Below are 7,224 nucleotides of genomic sequence, written 5' to 3' on the forward strand. Positions count from 1 at the left end.
GCGGGCTCCGTCCTGTCATTCCCCAGCCCTCAGCGTTCACCTGCTCGGCCCACCATGGCCAGTGTTTGCCGAGCCTGCGCCTGCTGTCCATAGGCCCACCACACCCACGAGAGCCAGCCGTCTCGACCTCAGCCTGGGTGGGGAGATGGGCTCAGAGAGGATCAGGGGCTTGCCCGAGCTCACAGAGCAGGGACATGGCTGAGATGGGCCCCTCTGCTGGGTGGTCTCCTGATCCCATGTTCCTTATGCCACCCCGGGCCCCTCCACGGCGTCTCAGGGGTTTCTGGGGTGAATATCTGTGGGCCAGAGGGCCAAGATGATTGCTGGCCTCCCTGGTGCCACATGGGCCCTGGGATGCCTCCATCTGGGGTGACCGCAGACCACCTCCCCCAATCCGCAGCTCCATTGGAGGCCTGCTGGGTGCTGCCTGAAGCCTCGGCCCCCTCTGGCTGGGCAGGGCAGTGGGCCACCTGGCTGGGCCCCTCAGGCTGCTGGGCCTCCTGGGCCCTCCGGTGACCTCTGTGCATACGGGCTTTCTCACCCCTGGAACTGGCCGCCCCCACCTGCCCTGCTCCCCACACCACTCAGTACATCCACGCCGTGGACAGTGGGCTCCAGCAGCTCTCTGCCTTGTCCTGTCTGCTGCCCGGCAGGGCACCCTCCCGCATGGACCACTTCCTCCCACGGGGACCCGCACCTGTCCAGGGCTGTGCCATGGGCCTTCCTTGTCCTCACAAGCCCCTGAGAGGAAGATGGACACCGGCTCCTCCTGCCCCCCGTCCTCCCTCCTTCTGCACAGGGCCCTCCTTGCTGCAGGTGGCTTTTCTCGCTCCTCCCCTTTCCTCCCTGGGCTTCTCCCCCTTTTTCTCCCCCTCGCCCTGCCCCTCCACCCACCCCAGGCCTTCACGTGCTGCCCCCAGCTGCTGCCTGGGGCCTCGACCTCCCAGCCCCACGGGCCAGCTGCCTGGGCCTCCCTGCCGTGTGTCCTGGGACAGAACAGGTTTATGTGGGTGCCGAGTGCCCTGGACTTCTTAGGGATGACCCAGGAAAAGGGCACAGCGAGGAGGCTGAGGCCCAGGGAGGCCCAGGAGGTCCCAGGGTGTCGGGGAGGGAGGCGGCGTGCGAGGCCTTCTCCAGCACAGGCGCCTTTTCTGTTTGAGTCCCATATTGCACAGCGGGTCAGCACTTCCTGCTCACCGCGTCTGGCCCGCATGTCAGGGTTGAGATTCAGGTTCACCAGAGACAGGTTTCACCGCCTTTGAGCCAAGGTCAGGTTGCTCTTCTGGGGGGCCTAGACAGGTAGCGTGTAGGCAGCCATTTTTTTCTTGCTAAGGCGGACCCTCAGGTGCAAGGCTGGTGGCCGGGGCCCCTGGGAGGGCCCTGGGCCTGGCCAGGTTTCTTGGCCATAGAGAAGGGACCCTGCAGCTCCGCCCCATCCATCCTCTGCAGAACCCTCCCCCCAACTCCCGGCAACCAGGGGAGGCAGGACAGCCACAGGCTGCCATTCTAGCCCTGCCCGGACCTGCCCTGGGCTGTGGGAAGGTCACTGTGTCTCTCTGAGCCTCGGTGTCCACATCCATGAAACGGGCTCAGGACAGCAGCCCCTCCGGGATTGTCCTAAGAAAGGGAGATCCCATTCTGGCACATGGCATCACCAGTAAGGGCTGACTCGCCACAGTGTACACCGGAGTCCTGAAGCCTCCACATTGTCCCTGGAGAAGTCACTCCTTCCAGAGAGACTTGGCCGCCATGGAAACTCAGCAGCTGGGGGTTCTAGGCCCGGCTTTGGCACTGGGTAGCCCAGGAGGCCTGGGGAGCCTTGGGATGAAGGGGGACAGAGGGACTGGCTGGCATCACGTGTACAGCGAAGAGGCCACCAGGCAGGGCATGGGCAGGAGGGTGGCCTCGAGCTCAAAAACAGCTGGAGCCCTGGTGGTCCCGGAGCCCCTTGAGCAAGCCGGGCCTGAGGGCCGCCCCTCCTGGCCCATCCGAGCCCTCTAGCTGTCCAGGGTCTGACATGCGTACCCTGGCTGGGGCCACCCCTCCCCCATGCCAGAGAGAGCGAGGCTAAGCTCAGCGCGTTGACCCTGCTGACGTGGGGACTCCCCCAGGCCCCCAGCCCACTCCGGCCACGCAGACCCCGCCTGCTCCAGGATGCGTCAACGTCAAGGAGGCCCATCTCTGATAAATGACGCTAGGTGGGCATTAAGTCTCTGCCAGGGGCCATGGGCATGACAGCAAGAGAGAGACTCAGGCCCTGCTCTTACCCCTGGAGCCCGCCCTCTGAGCCCCGGCTCGGAGGCCCGCACTGCAGCCCTGCTTCCTGCTCGGGCTCCTCTGCCTGGGCCACCCCCCTGGCCGGGCCTCCAGACAACCCAGTGCCCCATCCTCCCAGCTTGGGGACATTCTCCCTCCCTGGGGACAGCTGTGGGTCCACACTCCAGGTAGCTCCTTGGGCTCACAGGTTTGCTGCGGTGGCCACGAGGAGAGGGTGTCATGTGGGGCAGCGGTGCTGACAGCTTACTGCGGGTCAGAGGGACCGCGGCAGGGCGGCCCCAGCACGCAGGCTGTACACAGGGGCGTGGCCTCGGTTGTAACAGACCGCGGCTCAGGCTCCACTCTCTGGAGGAGCAGGAAGCGTCCCTGGGTTGACTCTGACCCTGAGGTTTCAGGTCCAGGAGGGGTGACCCCTTCCCCAGAGTTCCCCCAGGTCTGTGGAGAGGTTTGGGCAGGGCTTGGTGGCTCACAGCTCACAGCTCACAGCTCACAGCTGCCACCGCCTCCTGCCACCACCGCCTCCCGCCACCACCTCCTCCTACCGCCACAAGGTGTCGCTGTTGGGAAATGCACAGCCTGATGGCGGGGCGCCCAGCTGGCGAGGCCCAGGCCTCCCTCTGGTTGGCGGGGAAGAAGGGACGACTATGGGGGAATGACAGCACGAAACCGCGGAGACGGGGAGCCTGGGCGAGGCGGTGGCTGTGCTCACAGGTGGGGCCCAGGCTGACGCCACAGGTCCTTTCTCCATAAAGCAGATCGCACAGTGTATTTTGTAACGGAGTGGGATAAAGACAAATATAATCCTCACAAACCCCTCAGAGGAAGATGGACACTGGCTCCTCCTGCCCCCCGTCCTCCCTCCACATGATGTCATATGCGGCATACTATGTATTATTATATAACTCACTGTGCACGGTACATTACACAGATATTCATTACTACATTTATTCAATATTGTTATGGTCATTTTCCCTTTAGATTTTGAAAGGAATTGAAATGGAAGCACTTTGTGGGCCCCTAACAATGTGTGGGCCTTGGCTCTGCGCCCACTGTGCTGACGGACATGCCGGCCCTGCCCCGTGCCCTCGAGAAGGCCTTTACCACCCACCCAAGTCCTGGTGCTGGGTGACAGCCTGTCCCTTGGTGCCATGGGGCCCTGGCTCAGCTTTGGGCTGCAGGGTGGAAATAAATGCCAGACCAGCTTGGCAGTCCTTCCTGGGGGTGGCCCTTGTGGACCTAGGGCCCATGGGCCTCTCGAGGGGCCCACCCTGAACACCCCAGAAGCCTTTCAGGTCTCCCATGAGTCACCTCCCAGGAAGAACAGGGACATGCAGGCCTCGCTCCCGTAGAAGAATCGCACCTTGGCTGAGAGGGATCTTCTACATGTCTGGAGACACAGGGGCCACCTCCGAGGGCTGGGTCCCTGGTTCTCCCCCGTGGGGGTTGGGGGCAGCTTGTGCTCCACCCAGCCTCACCTGAACCCAGCCAGGAGCCACTCCCCGAACCTGGCAGCAGGTGGCGCCAGGCGCCCAGCTGTGGATCAGAGCTCCTGACTGGCCCACCCACTCCCCTGCCAATCTCCGGCTCCCGCCCTGAGCCCACCTCCTGCAATCCTCACAGCACCCCGCAAAATGGGATGGGGAAATTGAGGCTTGGTGCGTGAGGCGACTGCCCTTGGCCTTTGCCGCAGAACCTGGGGCCCTTCCCACCACCCCGCAGGGCCTCCCAGTGCCGGGTGACGGGGCAAAACCAAGCTAGCTGCTTCGGCCACACCGACACCTTCTTCCAGGTTGTTTCAAGACTAAACTGCTTTCATGTGTGGCCGGTGGCTGGCTGGCGGGTAGCCCCTGGCCCCCACACCTCTCAGGCCCACCTTTTGAGCAGCTTCCAACACCCCCATCTCTAGAGACGGCCCGTTGGCAGAGGAGAGGCTGGGAGTTGGTGGGCGGGAAGGAGGGGAGGGGGAACACAGGGGGAGGGTGGAGAGTGGAAGGATGGACATGATGTTCAGGGGACAGAAGTGACCGGACTGCCACCGACCACCAGGTGAGGAAGGGGAGGTGGACGGTACCCAAGTGTGTCCCCAGCCCTGGCCCCAGAAGACAATGGGAGAGAGGATGATGGGCGCTCCACTGGGAAGGCCTCGCCTGTGTCCAGCTGCAAACCCCAGCACAGCCGCCAAGCTCCAGCTCGGGCAGCCCCAACTGGGAGGCCCCGCCCTGTGCTCCCACAGCCCTGAGCACGGAGTGGGAGCTCCTCGAAGGCAGGCAGCCCCACGTGAGAACAGGGCTGATGGGAGTGGGGGTGGGCGGCTGGTCTGCCCGGGCATGGCCACACGGGGCTGGGGTGGGGGCTTACAGAACCCAGGCAGGCGACCAGGAGGCTCAGGACGGAGGCCGAGGCCGAGATGGTGGCTTGTGGACAGTCACCATGGTGGGAGCGGCCAGGACACTGGGAAGAAGGCCCAGCCAAGGCCTGGGGCTCCTGCGCACGTGGCCAAGAGGTACCGGGCTCAGCGGGCCCCTCCTCACGGGGCCCCTCCATACCCCTGGCTGGGTCAGGGGCCTCCTCTGGTCCCCTGTCCCAGGTCCCTGAGGACTGTATATGTCCCGTCTCTTCTCCTGTCAGGCCGGGAGCACTGGGGGACTGCAGTGGTGTCCAGTTCTGTGTGCCCATGAGGTTGTCTAGTGTGTCTTTTGCACAGAGGGTCTGGGGTGACTTGGGGGGCTGGCCCCTGCTGGGGGAGGTGGTACCTAATCAAGGTCTGTGTGGGCACCACAGGCACAGGCAGGGTGTGGCCTGAGGGGGGTTCTCAGGTGGCAGGGCAGGAAAAAAAAACTTCTAACGCCCAGGCTAAGATGATGTGGACAGGCCCGCAGCAGCCACCAGCATGGGGGCCCAAGGCCTCCGGGAGAAACATGGGTGACTATCTGGATGGCAGTCAGACCTAGATGAACACCCGAAATAAAGGCTGCCTCAGAGACTGTCCCGATGGGGCTGGGCACGGGAGGACGGGACCTTCGTTTCCGGTCAAGCTCCAAGTGCTGAGGTGCTCGGGGGCCAGGCCCTGGACCGAGCTTGGAGCTGCAGACTGGGCCCAGGCCACCTGCAAGGGGACTGCCCTGTGGGGTTTGCTCCACCAGGCTGGGGCTGAGTGACACCTCTGGTGCCTGGGGCCCATAGCCCTGAGCTCAAAGGGGCCATGAATGGGGTGAAGAATGGGCTGGGGTCCGGGGTCCAAGATTGAACCCACCTGAAGGCTGCCGGGATGGGTGGGCCCGGAGCACAGGCAGGCAAGCTTGGTGACTCCCAACAGCCTGGACATGGCACACGCTCCCTCCCCTAAGGCAGATGAGCTCCAAGCACTGCAGAGAGGTCCAAGTCCTCCATCGCCCAGCCCTGGGCTTCCAGAATAAACAGGGCCAACTCCAAGTTCACGTCAGAACAGCCTTTATTGATGTCCAGTTGTGCACACCGTGGCCTCCCACCCGGTCCACGTCACCCGCCGAGCATGGGTCAGGCCCTCCCGTGGGGACGTGTCACTGGGCTCCTCGGGGAAGGCAGTAGGTTGTATAGTTATCTTCCTAGGGGGCAACATCACTGCCCTGAAACCACACAACCTACTACCTCACCCCGCCAGCCCCCGGGTGTGGGAGGGCCTGCCGTCCACGCCACCGCGCCATGCCGGTCCCGGGTCCATGGACACCAGCGCTGGAGGGCTGGGCCGGCGCGGGGCGGGAGGGACATGCGGACGGCGCTTTGGTCTCCCCATGCACAGGGCGGCCCACGCCATCCACCTGCGGCGGTGGGCAGAGGGCAGGCTTGTGCCCAAGAGGCTGTGGTGTGCCCTGAGGACACCCCTCTCTCGTACTGCTGGGAAAGGCCGGTGACCAGGAATGGAGCCCTGGCCTCCCTCCCTCCCCCCAGGACAGAGGTGCTGCCTCTCACCAGAGCCCGGCACTGGGCAGGGCGGGCTAGGGGACGTAGGGGTGGCGGTGCTGACTGGGGTAGGCCCCGTGGGTCTCCCTGGGGTGCTGCCCCGCAACCCCCGCACAGGCTCAGCTGACCCCACCATCCTCGGGCCCACACTCCTCCTCCTGGCGCCCAGGAGCCTGACACCAGGGACAGGGAGGGAGGATTGCAGACTGTCCCCCCAGGTCCACCGGCTCTCGGGGCGGTGTGGAGGGAGGGAAGGGCATCTCTGAGCCCCGGCCCGGTCTGGGGCCTTCACCCAGTGCCTCCAATCCTCATTTGCCCCAGTGTTACAGATGAGGACACTGAAGACCAGAGAGGTCCAAGGACCTGCCCAAGGTCACACAGCGAGCGGAACCTAGGCCTTGCAGACTTCCTGCATGGCAGCCACTGACACCCCTACCCCCATCCTGCCAAGGCTGCTCCCCGCACCCCTCCCCAGCCGGGGTCCTGGACGCCGTCCACCGCCGCTATTACAGCCACTTCAGGAAAGACAGTAGATTGTATAGTTATCCCATAGCAGGGCAGAGCCCCAAACTATACAACCTACTACCTCACCCCAAAGGGCCGTCAGTCTTGGCGCCGAGATGGATGCACTTCACGGCTTCGGGAGGCACCTCCTGGAGGGGGGAAGAAAGAGCTGCAGGTGAGCGGGGCTGGCGCCAGGCCCAGGGGCGCCGAAGGCGCAGGGTTCCAGCAGGTGGCTCGGCGTCCTGGGGGCAGCCCCACCGCAGCGGGGGCAGGAGAAAACCGCCAAGCAGGGCCGAGACAGAAAGGCGGGGGAGGAGGGGAAGTCGGTGTGGATTCTGGGAAAGTGACTCGGGAGACTGGATGTCTCCCATCTGGACGAACGAGGCCATGATGTCCCGTGGGACTCCCGCGCTGGTGACGCTGAGAAGGCTGTCATTTGTTAGAGGCCAACGTGTCAGAAAGGTGCAGTGAGTCCGCACCTGGCCACCTCCCTGGCGCCCTGCT

The 7,224-nt window shown here is 64.4% G+C and overlaps 1 protein-coding gene across 20 annotated transcripts in view; it reads right to left on the reverse strand.

Moving 5' to 3' along the window:
• Positions 1–5,710: 5,710 nt before the first annotated feature.
• Positions 5,711–7,224, reverse strand: part of LOC107196057 — a 38,832-nt gene continuing 37,318 nt past the window's right edge. For 19 of the 20 annotated variants that reach the window (XR_003047930.1, XR_003047921.1, XR_003047918.1 and 16 more), the window contains one exon: positions 5,711–7,207. The gene's annotated coding sequence lies outside the window, so the exon portion shown is untranslated. The remainder of the gene's footprint in view (positions 7,208–7,224) is intronic. The other variant, XR_001517372.2, reaches the window with a different exon arrangement.

Source organism: Pteropus alecto, unplaced genomic scaffold (assembly GCF_000325575.1).
Source record: "Pteropus alecto unplaced genomic scaffold, ASM32557v1 scaffold157, whole genome shotgun sequence".
Taxonomy (NCBI): Eukaryota; Metazoa; Chordata; class Mammalia; order Chiroptera; family Pteropodidae; genus Pteropus; species Pteropus alecto.